We start from the raw sequence: 14,858 nt of genomic DNA, 5'->3' as shown, positions 1-14,858 counted from the left end.
AGTTTCTCCTCTGTAAAATGGGGCTATTGATGCGACTACATTCATTAACGCTCAGTGGCTATGGGGATGGGGCTATATACATACATAGATGGACAGAGCCCACAGCTTTTTCTTGTTTACTCTCTCCCCATCCCTGCCAGATCTGGTTAGTTCTCTCCTGACCTTCTTGACAGCCAGAACTGGAGCCATCAGTGCAGTCACCAAGAGTCAGACGCTGACCTCTCTCATTAATAGCTGCCAGTACCTTGCAGTTTAAAGAGACCCACTCTGAGGGCATCCCAGACACAAACAAAACAGAATGCGGCCAGGCACTAAGCCTCATGCTGCAGGGAGGGTTTAACAGGCCAAGGGCTTCTTCAGAAGGTTCTCACAAGAATCATAGAATCATAGAATCATAGAATATCAGGGTTGGAAGGGACCTCAGGAGGTCATCTAGTCCAACCCACTGCTCAAAAGCAGGACCCATACCCATCCCATTAAATCATCCCGGCCAGGGCTTTGTCAAGCCTGACCTTAAAAACTTCTAAGGAAGGAGATTCCACCACCTCCCTAGGCAACGCATTCCAGTGTTTCACCACCCTCTTAGTGAAAAAGTTTTTCCTAATATCCAACCTGAACCTCCCCCACTGCAACTTGACCTAAGACAGGGGTTGGGGTAACTTTTTTCTGATCCACCTGACAGAGATCAGCTCAGGGCTTGACTGAGCTAATATCTGGCAGCTCCAGAAATTTTCTGGGGTTAAGGTTCATGCTCTTTTGTTAGCAGAGATAATATTCCAAATAAGAAATCATTAGCTAGCCATCAGCATGTGTACCATCTATCTATCTATGGGGAATACTAGACATTTTTTCCCCAGACCTTTTTTCAACAATAACTGGCTTTTCGATGAAATGGAAATGTTCAAAAAAACAAAAAATCCCCTCCCCTCCTTTTCAAAAAAAAATTCGGTGGCTTTATTCTAATTGTTGGTTAAAACAAACAAAAAAAAAACATGAACACATTTTTGAGAAAGATGAAAAATGTAGTTTTTGTTAAAAATGTTATGTGGGGAAAAAAATCACTTCCCAACCAGCTCCTCTCCCTCTCTCTGTCTCTCTCGCTGGCTAGATAGATGGCTCTATCAAGATTTTCATATTGGGTACTGAATTGATCCAGTGCTGTCATTCTTCCGACAGGCAGGCAGGAAAGAATTCTCTTTCCAACACCATCTCTGCAAGCCCCATTCTCAGTGCTGAGAGACGTTTCCTTCCTCCCTCTAGTGGTGGACGTGAGGCATCATTCTTACTGACCCACCTACACACACTCGCCCTCACAGAAAGACTGGAAATAGGGCCAAGAAAGAGAAGCACTATGTAATCTGTCAGCGCTATTTTTCTCTGCTCTCTCCTCGTTCCTTTTGGTTTATTTTTTAGCGTGTTTCCCCCAGGCTGTGCTGTTTGCTCGCATCTGTTTCATCTCCCTTCTCCAGTCGACAGCAGCCACACGGCTTTCTGAGGGCATCAACAGCTGCCCTGCACTTCTCAGGCTGTGGCCAGCATCAATCCCTGTTCCTTCAGGGTAGGTTGCAGAACTTAGCAGATGCAGCTGTGGAGGATCCAGCTACAACAACTCTTCATGCAGAGGAGAATCAAATGGGTCTGGCAAGGGGAATGCCCTGTGATGGCAGAGGGCTGGTGGTAGGTCCAATCCTGCTGCTCTTATTCAATCAAAACGCACATTGACATTGACTGACGAGGCCCATGGACCACACTACTTATCAGCAAGAGACCTGAGTGGCACTCCAGCTTGTTCACCTGTTGTTTTTGTGTAGGTTGCAAGGACCATGCAGTTCCTGTGCAGTTACACATCAGTTAAGTGAACCCCATGCACTGCCTATGTAAATAGGAAGTGCTTCCATACTACTTTTGTCCTACAAAATAACCTGCTGTCCTTTTAGTTCTTTACCACGTTGCTAAGCGTGTAAAACTCAGAGCTCCCAACAGCGAACACTGCATAGTTCAAACTCACCCAGTCCTTAGCATTAAGAAACAGGGCAAAGGCAGTGCAGCTGGTCTAATTCATTGGGCAGTCCAGGTTTCATTTACATAATGTGGCGTTGCAATGGGATCTGATACAAAGAGCAGGACTGGTTTGCTGCAGGGGAGAGCCTGGAGAGGAATAATATATTGTTTTAGTCTTCGTGTGCTACGTTTTATAATCTTCCCAATGCACGACCTGCAAGGCAGCTGTCACAGCGAGCTCCCACCACGCAGCAGTGAGTCTGACATCCATTGGGGAAGGGCTGGGTGGGATTAGCAGTGCAAAGATGGGGACTGCACAGAGTTAAGTGGTGCCAATATTTGCTTTGAAACCACAGTGGCCAATGGAGATGTGCAGCGCCCAAGGTGGGCTGGCATTTGTTACCATCTGTATTACATGAGAGGGAGGGGCACAGGAGGCTCCTTAAATTCGTCTTTTGATTTCTGACAAGCTCTGCTCAGGGTCTCCTGCAGAGCAATGGTTCACCAAGACGGAAGGCAGATGAAAATCAGCCTGTTAGTTTATGAACTGCTTCTTGCTGGCCTTCAGCTCTACTGGAACCAGGCATTGTAATGATGGGAGTACTGTGTGCTGCTGGCCTCTGCTGGAGGGAATAGAAACCACACAGCGGTGGGTCTTAGGCCTTACACTGCTAACTGCCTTTCTCCTCCATCTGAAGCAGTCGGAGCCTGTGTTTGTGAGGAGGGCACACCTCCCAACATTTCAAGTGGCTTAAGCAGGCTGAGTCCTGCACCCATAGGCTAGGAGGCCTGGGGGGATGCAGAGCGAGCCCACCCCTCACTCACTGACCTGCAGGGCTGGCTGGGCTCCGCTCCATGCTCCCTAATGAGCAGGCAGTTAGGTCAAATTTGAGTGAGTTGTGTTGCAACCAGGGGGCCACGTTGCAACGCCTGGAGTGGGGATCCGAGCCTAGCCAGCCCCATGGGACAGGAGCCGCTTCAAGCAGGACAGGGCGTTGTGTGGTCAAAGGGGGACAGTCCCATGAAACCCGGGATTGTTGGGAGGTCTGGAAAGGGAGCTGCCTCTCTGTTTTCTGTGAGCCATTCTGATATGTCAGTGCAATGGGTCTCTTCAATCTGAGCTGAGAAGGGTTAACTTCAGTATATGCATGGGATCACTTGACCTTAAAGGAACTGTCTTGTAAGCACCTGCAGAAGATTTGCTGCTTCTTACTGTGTGTGCAGACGCAGAGCCAGACGCTGGAGTGGACCTGTCCAATGAGCAAAATTCCCCAAACAGCACTGAACCTACCATGTGACTGTGGGGAAAGTTATTGGCTTTAGCAGGGGTCTGGAAATCAGGACTCCTGGGGCAACTGACTCCCTGTGTGGCCTGCCTGGGGTGATACACCCACCCTCATTGTCGTCCTGGATTCCTGCTGCTGGCGGGGGCAGGGAGGCGTGGGGGGGACTGTCTGTTTATTGAGACACTCAGAGAGAAGGTTCTGTAGAAGTGCAACCGATTGTTAGCCTCAGATGAGAATTCAGTGTTGCCAACTCTCACAGTTTTACTGTGAGTCTTGCAATATTTCGTGCTGTTCATAAAGCTCTTGACCCTGGCGTCGTTCGGGTACATCAGAATCTCAGCTTTTGTTACACAGAAAAGCGAGCTTCTTCTATCCCTCGGGGTTCTGGAGAAATGCTGGAAACCACGAATCCTAAAGGTGCAGAACCCAGATGTCAAAAAGAATTCCCAGTGCAGTATTTTTACATTCTTGTCTTTTTGGGTGTCCTGACTCTTGAGTTTTGAACACTGGGTGTTGACCAGTGCTGCGAGTTTCAAACCAGACCCTCATAGTTTATAGAGGTCAGCTCTCCCGGATGGAGTCAAAAGGGAACTGTCTCCTGTCCGAGCTGACAGGAGACATGCTGGTCCTGTTCCTGGTCAGTACCTGCTTGCATTCCCCTTTCCCTATTTTGATGGATCACCTGACCTCAGACTTCAGCTCAGGAGCTAAAATTCCTTTAGGTCACACATAACTATAACCTGTATGCTGTGGTTGTGGTTTCCAGAGATGGATCAACATGAGCATCCCCTCCTCCTCTTTTAATGCACTTGCCTAGCCCCTCGTTATGCTAATGGGAGTAACAGCTGTTAGCTTCAAAGCAAAGGCAGACCTGTACAATTGCTAGGCAGTGAATAGGACGTGCCAGCCCCATGCTGTGTTATGTGTGCGTGGATCACAGAAAAAAGGTACAGTAGCTAATTAATTCTTTGTTCCGTTAAAGTTGTCATTAACACTGAGCTTATTGTTGAATTCACCCCAGCACTCATGTTTACGCTTGATCCCAAGCAGAGAACAAGTGGCTGCTTCCTTCCAAGCTATGCAGCACCTTCCGACGGAGGGGAGGAGGAGACAGTACAGCCTGCGGTTTAAAATCCCAACTTCACAAAAGTAATTTGACGTCAGGCAAGCCTGGTCCCAAAATGCACCAGGATTCACATGCAATAGATTAGATTGGTTCATACTGGAGAATGCTCCTTGCAGAGACACGGCATTGCAAAGACTTTAACACAGCAAGCGATTGTACGCAGATCCGGGGGGGGCATGTGAAAACAATCACCCAGAGCAAGTGTACTAGGATGCCTTCATAAACTTGCCTTGTCTTCAGGAGACAAACATGCCTCGTTGACAAGCCCACAGTGCGCTACATGAATACACAAGCACATTGCCGGGGCCTGAGCAGAGCTCCCAAATCCTAATTCTGCCTAGCAATACTTGAGATACTCGGGGAGAGAGGGTGGAGCTGGCAAGATTTATTCAAAATTAGCCCATTTTTAGTTAGCGCTATGGGGTTTCTTGCACTTTCTCTGAAGAATCCGGGACTGCCCCCCCTTTGGAGACAAGCCACTAGATGAGATGGACCTCGGGTCTGATCCAGCCTGGCAGTTCCCAAGGAGCAGGTGGTGATACTTGTATTCACACTCAGTAGCACCCCACTGCACGAGCAGTATCATAGAAATCAATCAGAAAGGAGCTATAGCACAGGGGCAATGTTATTATTGATTATCTGTATTGTGATAGCACATAGGAGCCCAGTTGTGGCTCAGGACCCCACTATGGCAGGCGTTGTACAAACACACAACACAAAGATGGTCCCTGCCCCCAAAGAGCTGACAATTGAAGCATGGTATCAAACCTGGACCTAGGTTAGCACATAGTTTTCAGACCCATCCTGATGCATGTGTTGCTCATAAGGTTTTAGGAAGAGTTTAGCTGGGTAATTTTCAGCATATGGGTTGTACCAGGACTTTGACCTGGACTGTTTGCTTTTCCATGCTCCTGGTGCATGGTGGGCACCTAATTCACAAGGTTCTGCTCCCAGACTGTGTGTAAACAGGAGCCTTGCAGCCAGCTCGCTTCCCCATTTTGGCCAGAGAATTGTCTGTGCTAAAGAGCAGAGAGCCATCAGGATTTGTGGATGTTTCCATGTGTAGCCAGAGACCAACTGTATTCTCAAGGAGACCATGTGTTGTCTAGTTGGACCTTGGGCAAGTCTTTGTGCCTCTGTTTCCCCTCCTACTTTTTGCCTGTCTCGTCTATTTAGATAGCAAGCTCTATGGGACAGGGGCTGTCTTTTACTCGGTGTCTGGGGCTCCGATCTCAGTTGAGGTCTCTAGGAGCCGTTGTCATTGTGCTAGCAATAATAATTCCCACAAATTTCTAATATTCTGACCTCGTAAGTCTCAGAGCACTGAACATCCCACTCCCCTTCAGAACCACCCCCACCTACCAATGAATCTGTGCCCTGGGAGTGTATCTTCAGCCCTTTCCATGCCAATAGGGCCTCCAGAGATGCTTGTTCAAAGTCTCACTTCATCTGTTTAGATATATATATATTTACTCCTTGAAATCCACAGAGGCTGATATATTTATACATTTCCACTCCAGCAACCATGCGGCCTCTTCCCATTAGTGAGCATCTGGGATGATTCTGTTAATACTTTTTTCAAAAGAAAAGGCATGTTGCACAAATTGATAAATAATGCGATGCAGGGGGAAAAAAAAAGCAATCAGAATTAATTAGAGGGAGGTGGTTGTTTTTCTCTCTCCACTTTCAGGAGCTGGCTTCTCCCCAGGGAACTCTGCTATTCGGAGAAATATTGATAATAATTAAAGACATCTCTGATTGCAGCAGCAACTTGCTAGTTAGTGGCCAAGAATGTTCAGGGACGTCCTTTTTATGTCTTGTTCAAAGGATGGCTTCTCTAGCAGCCCTGTGTCCTAGCACTGGGCTGGGTGTAACGGGCTGAGGGGGAGCTGAGTCAGCCCTGAGTACAGGATGAGCTGCACCTGGGTTGAATCAGGTGCTCCCAGGCAGCAGCAGGAAGCTAGGGGCTGGGGCAGTGAAGCTGTAGGAGAATGGAGTCTCCTGCACTGGTCTCTGAGGAAGGAACAGTCTTTCAGGTAGGAGGGATTCAGTCTAACTGAAGCTGGGGTGGAAGGTTATGTTTGTGTTTGCTTGAGAAGTTTATTAATTTAATAAAAAGCCAGCCCCAAAGGGACGGTGGAGTTTAGTGAAGGGGAAAACAGGCCCAGGGCACAGCAGAAGCACCCCTGGCCACTAGCAGATGCTTGGGTGGCGGCCAGCCCTGTTACACATGGGATGCTAATTCAGTCCTGATATGGTAAACATTTATGGGTCTGAGGAACTGTACACATGCATGTAGCCCCATTGCCAACTCACATGTGTTAGAGTTTGCAGGGCTTGGGTCCAGGCAGGAAGACCTCTAACTAATCAGTTAATTTATGATGGTGCCAAAAGCATGGTACCTGTACAATATGCATTTCTTTTTTAGTCATGTCTTCAGATGTGTCTTAAAATGTGCCTTTCCAAAAGCTCTTTCTTACTTCTCCCTGGCTCTGCAGACCATGGAGATCCTTGGCTGTTTTCACAAGTTGCCCCTGTCCCTTTCGGTCAAGGGCATATTGTGGTGATTCACACTGACAGTCTGCCTACATTACAGGCAAGGAGTGTGATTGCAGCTTTATAGACATACCGGAGCTAGCCACAAAGCTAATGTGAGTAACAATAGCCATGTTGTCTCTCCGCACAGTTACCTCAAATATACCAAAGAAGAGGGAGGATACTGAGCAAGAGCTAAGGGCTCTTAGGACGTTCCATTCAGGATATGTGATTGCAGCATGTGTAGATATACTTGAATTAGCATTGCTACGGCTAGATCAGTCCTAGCTTGAGAATCCGTGCCGTGTAGCTGCAGCATCGGGGCAGCGATGCAGGCTAAGCTCCAGAGTACAGTACGGTGCCACCCAGGGCTGGGCCCTTTACACTCCTGAAGCCCTAAAAGGCCATGTGTCCTGCACAAAGGGCATGTCTCTTTACAGGAGCTCAATGGAATGCCACACTCACTCCATGATTGTGCATTTCTGTGAGGGTATTGTGTGTGCACATGGGTTTGCGTGTATGTTGTGCATGTGCTTCTGTGTATGCGGGAGCATGTGTCTGTGTGTGCGGGTGTATGTCTGTGCAGGTGCACACATGTATCTGTGCATAGGGGTGTCAGAAGGTGCATGTGTGTGACTGCATGTGTAAACATAAACAGCCGCATTTGTGCAGATGCCGAGCATTCCAGCTCTGCCAGCAGTAGGTCACGAAGGGCAACAAAAATGATTAGGGGTCTAGAACACATGACTTATGAGGAGAGGCTGAGGGAGCTGGGATTGTTTAGTCTGTAGAGGAGAAGAATGAGAGGGGATTTGATAGCTGCTTTCAACTACCTGAAAGGGGGTTCCAAAGAGGATGGCTCTAGACTGTTCTCAATGGTAGCAGATGACAGAACGAGGAGTAATGGTCTCAAGTTGCAGTGGAGGAGGTTTAGATTGGATACTAGGAAAAACTTTTTCACTAGGAGGGTGGTGAAACACTGGAATGTGTTACCTAGGGAGGTGGTAGAATCTCCTTCCTTAGAGGTTTTTAAGGTCAGGCTTGACAAAGCCCTGGCTGGGATGATTTAGTTGGTGTTGGTCCTGCTTCGAGCAGGGGGTTGGACTAGATGACCTTCTGGGGTCCCTTCCAACCCTGATATTCTATGATTCATCCTGTGATAAGTCTCTTCCATTTTCGTTCTTTAATTTTTTCAGACCCTTAATAGTTAATTCCATTCCCCTTGCTGCCAATAAAATAGAAAGGGGTTGGTTCTATCTTTGAGTTCATCACAAAAGGCTCATACTTCCACCCTCTCCATGATTAAAAATTAGGAGACCAAATTCTATAGTGGTGTCTTATAATAATAACCAAATCTTGGGAGTGCAATGGATGAATAATGGATCACGGCTCTGTCTTAAAGGCTTCTCACTCTCTTTTCTGTGCCAGAGTTTGAATGGCAAAGTAATGAGTCCTTCCTCATTTCATAAAAGTTACAGATGTTGAGAGCCACTGCTGATTTCTATTCATCAGGTCCGCCCCTCCCCAACCAGATCTCCTGGTTAATGAGCTGGGAGCCAATCAATAATTCATGGCTACATGAATAACCGGGGGATGATAACTGCTTATTTGGGAAGATGTAATCAGGACCCATTCTCTCTCTCTCTCACTGTGCTTCTTATCTCCTTATCAGCTCTCTGTGACTCACTGCTAATCCAATAGACTGAAACAGGAGTAGAACAATAGGTTAGAAAACAAGTTACTTACAGTATGTGGGAGAAAAACAGTTCTGTGCTTAGGTGTGTTTTTCTCCTTCCCTCCCCGCCAATGACCTAGGTCCTTTTGTCAGGCACCTCAGAGACAGGATGGGCCATGTGGAGAGAATATGATTAGAACACACGGCTGCTAAAAAGTTTTCAATTTCATTTCCCAGGATTGGCCTTGTACAGACATCAGTGGGGAATATTAAGTGTCTGCATGTGACAGGTCCCCCATTTTGCCCTGCAAGCTTCCTGTAGGAAAGAGGGATTTTTTTCTGTTCCAGAAGAACAGACTAGAGGAAACCTCCTTGCCTAAAAATGCCCTTACTGTACAGCTTTTTAGGATGATGGGAGCCACAGAAAAGCTATTCGGATAGACAGCTAGATAAAAAGTAGCCCCTGACCCGTACAGGTGAGGAATTAAGGATGTGATCCACAAAGCAATTTGGGTGCCTATACTCCAGATTTAGGCATCTAAGTCCCTGTGCATGGCACCACCATGAGCCACAAAACTCCTGCCTGGCTTCACCACCCTGTAGGTGCCTAAATTCACTTGCCATCTGCCTTTCCACTGCAAAAGTTTCCTCACGGCTGAGGGCTAAAATATAAGCAATGAACCCTGCTGCCCACTCTAGGCCATGCGTCTCCTTTCCCATCTGTAAAAGGAGGAATAATACTTTTATAAACATTTTGTAACTTTTGTAAGCTTAAATTCATTACAGCATGTCAGACCCTTTGAAATCCTCACCTGAAAGATGCTACAGAAGAGCTAAATGATGATGAAGTTGATTATTGTTCCAGTTAGGGAAGAGGATTGTTGCTGTAATTTAAATTGCTGGTGATTTCTAAGTCCTTGTTTCCTCCCCCTCTTTGGGCTGCCTGTGTGTTCCATGAACCTTAACGAGATCTGAGCGCGTTCCCTCTATGATCCACAGCGAGAGCAAGTAACCACACATGGATTTTAGAGTAACAGCCGTGTTAGTCTGTATTCGCAAAAAGAAAAGGAGTACTTGTGGCACCTTAGAGACTAACCAATTTATTTGAGCATAAGCTTTCGTGAGCTACAGCTCACTTCATCGGATGCAACCGATGCCACAAGTACTCCTTTTCTTTTCACACATGGATTGTTCATGTACAGTCTCATTCCCATGCTGTCCCGTTCCTATGGTACTATATGTCTCTGCACACTCCTGGAATCTGTCCTACGAATAGGTGGAGAATGTGGATCCCTGTAGAATGAGAGGCATGAATAGTAAGGAGAGGTAGTTGAAACCTAAACCCCAGAGCCCCTCAACTTGGCATCCATTTGAATAGGGAGCCAGTTTGGAACTTCGTCAATGAGCTGCCCTGAACACCAGGAGGAGCTGGTTGAAATTTGGGATAGATCAGTTCAATCTACAGACATAAGGCGTGTGTGTAATGTGGTGCGTATTCACTGTCTGTATGCAGAATTGTGTATGTGTAACTGTCTGGGTTTGGCTAGCCCTTAAGTGTTAACTTAGTTATTAGACCCAGCTGGGGATTTCCATAAAGAGCTGGGGAGCCCAGCTGGAAAGGGGAGACCTGGAGGAGAGTGCAGGGGAGAGGCCTGTCTGAGAAGCAGCCTGGAAGAAGGCTGAGAAGGAGAAAGGGGAGAGGAGCAGGCTACTACCAGAGTGAGCTGGAACGAGAGTCTGACCAGAGGCAGGCACCCTGCTGAGCAGCAGCCTGTCTGAACCCCTAGGTGAGGAGAGGAGAGTGCCAACCTAGACAGTGGGGTTGTGGGAGGCACAGGAGCCTGGAACTAGGCATGGGGACAAACCATAGTGGCTGAGGTGTGCCGGTGAGGAAGGGGTGGCTGGCTGAGCTCGGCTGGGCTGACAGTTCAGTTATTTTGAGTATTCTGTTGTGGCCCCGGAAGAGACAGGACTCTATGAAGTTGTCCAGCTGAAGGGCCAGGACACCCCTACACCAGGAATTGGCTGAAGAACATGGGGTGGGGGCTGAAGCAAAAGTTGCTGCAGTGCCACAGCCAGACAGGAGGGGCGTGTTGGGGGCAGGGGGAGCAACTTGGCCGCCGTAACCAGTTCTGAGGTGTTGGGGAGCATGCTCCCTCCCCATCTCCTGAGCTTAGCTCAGGGGTAGAGAAGCCAGCAAAGACTGCCGAGTACCTTCTTCTCAGCCCAAAATACAGGAACCCCAGGTGCTGAAACAGAGACGCACATGTGGGTGCCAGACAGGGCTCAGTCCATTTCAAACGTTCACGGTCACGTTGTTCAGCTGGTGCCCGCGAGCTCCCAGAGTGGGTCATAGCTGGGCCCCATCCCAGCACAGTGAGCTCCCTGTGTAACTGAGTAGCTTCTCTGCAGCAGCATCTGCTCCCCGAGGCAGGGAGGTGGGCGGCCGTCCACCCTGCCTGTCCAGTGGAGAGGGAATCTTATGTCCCACCTTCCCTCCAGTCATCTGCCTGGACGAGGCAATGACTCCCTTTCCTGTCCATCTGTTGACAGATCAGCCATCTGAGCACCTTTCTGTCTTGTTCTAAATAAATCTTCTACTTGGGCTCAGGGAACAGCACAACCCTTCCCACCCCCACCACGCACTCGCTCTCATCTTCAGCTCAAGCTCTACCTGTCATAAGGGACTTCAAGCCAAATCCAAGCACCGTCTGAAATATGGTGAGGTCTGTTTGCAATGAGAGGGCATTCAGTGCTCTTTGTGGCATAATCCACCTTTTCAATAAGCCCTGCTAGATGTCGGTTTGGAGCTGGACAAAGGTGCTGGATTAGCAGCCATGGAGAGCAAAGCCCTCTGGTTATCGCCCCAGAGCAGGTCCAGAGCATGGAACACCTAGTTGATGCACCCAATACCTGAGCTGAGAGCCGTGAAACGCCACCCCCCACACACACACATGAGGGGGGGGGGGGAAGTTCAGGGTTGATGACCCATTCAGTTCTTGGCTTCTGGGCCGAAATCTCCAATTCGTGCCAATGTGCTGGTGGTGTTTGGAGATGCAGAGCTGGGCTGAGCCCCATGACGCTCGTGTCACTGCGGCCAGCGGATGGGAACAACCTCTGGCTGCCTCTGCCCAGTTTCCATCACTCCACATCTCTGCTCAGAAAGGATTCGCAGCTCCAGAAATGGACGAATCCCTGCTGTATGTGATAGAGCTAGGCTGGGGCCCCTAATGAGAGGCACCCCTCGTAGCAGGCTGTCAGGCTATGACAGCTTGATTGATGGGAATTTCAAAGGAAGGCTGAGATCTGAAACGTCTCCTCATCACTCACAGCAAAATCTTTCTTCAGAGGGAGATGCTTGAAAACCTCCCTTCAAACGAATGCCAAATGAGGGCGTCTCCATCCGTCTGCGTGGGACCTGGCAACCCTACGCGTAACAAGAGGCAGAGAAGAGGCGACAGTAACTTTGTCACGTTAAAGCAACAGAGAAACCATAAATACAGTGCCACTCCCCTTCCCCATGACTGGACTCTGCACAGGGCTGCCTGCATCCAATTCCTCGCCTCAAATTCATTTGCCAGCATGATGTAAATGTTTGGACTAGTCCAGCCGAGCTGTGTGACCTACAACTGCTTACGCTATAAACCCCACTCTCCTAGCAACTCTCTGCATGTAGGGAAATGTCTTTAGGATGGCGCAGGACCCTCCTCAGCCCTGGCACAAATGGGTGTGCCCCTTGTTGATGTCTATGGGAATTGTGCCCACTCACACCACTGTCAGATTGGGACCACGATGTCTGGCAATCTGCGTGGAAGTTATTTGGCAAGCTTCTGGTTGAGGAGGAGCGAGTGCAAATCACTTTATACACCCCTGCCATCCCAGTGCAGCATGTTAATTTGCAGAGAGGAAAGATGCTTTAGGAGTTAGGGCAGCAGCCTAGAACTTGGCAAGCTGCGTTCAAATTCCTGCTCTGGTGCAAACTTCCTGTTTGACCTTAGTCAAGTCACTTAGTCACTCTGTGCCTCAGTTTTCCATCTGTAAAACAGGGATAACAGCACTTCCCTGTCTGACCGGGGCATGTGAGGAGACATAGAAGACTGTGAGGCACTTAAGTACTAGGTTAATGGAGGCCTTCGGGTGCTTTAGATAGAACATACTTGATGTAACTAGTCTATATCCAAACTCCCATATTCCAGCCCTCTCGGTCTTTGGAGCGTTGAAATCTGAATGTAGAGATGACTTTTCCAAACACCTGTCCATCACTCTAATGGGCTGAACCAAAACACCAGTTCTGTACACTCACCACACACTTTGCAGTGCTTAAAATCCACATCCAGATCAGCCCCTGGCTACTAGATACCATGATGCTGGGTGAAGTATAAACACCCAGAAGTGTGAAGCAATCTTAGTTTTGTGCTATGAGAAAAGTTACTCTGGGTACCTGGCATTTAGGGGTAGGGGGGCGCAGGCTTAGACAGCTGGTATAAACTCCTGTGGACTTGATCCTCAATGGGTGTAAATTGGTGTAGTTCCGTTGAGTTCGACAAAGTAACATTGATTCATATCCTATCAACTGAGGATCTTGTCTCTGGTCACAGACAGAAATGTTGGGCCAGATGAATTTCTGGTGTGTCTCCGCTGACTGCAGTGAATTTGCAGCTAGGGATGAATTTGGCCCATAGTCTGATTATAAGAAATCATTTCTCCCTGTCAGTGTGTAAAATGGACTGAAATTGTGTCTGCTCGCTGCTCTTTTCTGTTCTGTTAGACCGAGCACCTTGCATTGCTTCGCTCTTGAATGGAGTACACTAGATTGCATGACAGTTTTCTCCCTGGGGCCCTCATAAAATGAGCAGTGTATGTTTCACTAGGTGAGTGCAGTCAGCAACATTATAAATAAATAAATGGGGGAAACATGTTGGTGTTGGTTCCAGCATTCTGAGCCATTTCAGGCACAGTTGTTAATAAAGGTTTCAACACGGAGCCTCTCTTCTCTGCCGAATCCCCTCGCGACTGCTTAAACTCCTGCAAATACCCCAGACTCACTGTGATCTAGCATACCAATCTCCGTTGCAAATAGCCATCTCTTCCCTGAGATCACACAGCTGTTGTTATTCCAAATTTCAAGTGGATGAACTTCCATAAACCTTTAACAGTTAACATGTTAACCATTTACAAGCACCCACATCCCTCTCTGTCTGGCTGTGGAGACCTCAAGCTTCCAGGATCGAACTCTCTGAGAAGTTTAAATATTTGTGTTTATAAAAAACAGACACTGTTACCGCATACACTCAACAAACCCCAGATCCTCACAGCATCAGGTGCTCTGCAAACCCCTCCTTCCCCCCCCCCCCCACCTCCGCCACCTTTCTGCAGGCTGGGCATTAATCAGGCTTTTAAAGATAAGTTAAGGGGGAAAAGACTATACATTTGCCAGCACAACGCTGGGTTTTCAGTGGCCAGTCCTTCGGGTTTCACATCTTGTTCTTTCTAGGTCGCGCTTCTAAACTGCCCTTCATGTGTTTAGAAGTCACCTGAGTGTGGTATGTCTTTGTTTTCTGGGTGCTGCCCTTTCAATTTCTAAGAACTCTTTCTGCATGCAGAGCTTAGCAGCCATTTTGTTTTCAGAGTTGTTGCAGACTGTTACAGAGGGGATGCACACGCTGTGCTCTCTCCTTTCCTGTTAGGCTGAAAGTGCACGTGCTGCTCTTTTGTTTTGTAGCATAAGGTCATGGACTTATCCAAGCAACCTCCTAGGCCTTTGTCATTCTTTCTTGTTTAATCTGTCTCCCTCCTTCCTGTGTTGCCTTTATCCCAGCCTCTTTCCTTCTGGCCCTGGTTTTGTATGAGAGCCTTCTCCTCTACCAGCTCACGCTTTCCTACATCTCACCAAGCAATCAATTCTTCATCTCATTTCAAACCTCTGCTGAAAACTTATCCCTTGTCTCCTTCGTCTATGCCTCTTAAGTATCAGTGTGCCATTGCTGCCATATTTTTGACTCTGGGACGCAGCTAAGATGCAGGCAACAAAAGAAAATCAAGTTGAATGGTACTAAGATTGGGCTATATTCTGCCATCAGCCACAGCCTGACTGAAGCTGACTGCCTTGGGGTTCCATGACTGTACCAGAGCGTAGTTTAGCCCATGGTTGCCATTTTCACCACGTGTGCCCTGCTAACTACCACTGCAGGCACAGACTTTGCAAGCAAAGGGTAGCTTGGCTGAAACTTATAAA

General features: G+C 48.0%; 1 protein-coding gene across 1 annotated transcript in view; it reads left to right on the top strand.

Annotated features, from left to right (window-relative positions):
• Positions 1-14,858, top strand: part of KIRREL3 (kirre like nephrin family adhesion molecule 3) — a 292,205-nt gene that overhangs the window by 107,542 nt on the left and 169,805 nt on the right. The window lies entirely within an intron of this gene.

This window comes from Eretmochelys imbricata, chromosome 22 (genome assembly GCF_965152235.1).
Source record: "Eretmochelys imbricata isolate rEreImb1 chromosome 22, rEreImb1.hap1, whole genome shotgun sequence".
Taxonomy (NCBI): Eukaryota; Metazoa; Chordata; order Testudines; family Cheloniidae; genus Eretmochelys; species Eretmochelys imbricata.
This window is presented reverse-complemented; position numbering and strand designations above follow the sequence as displayed.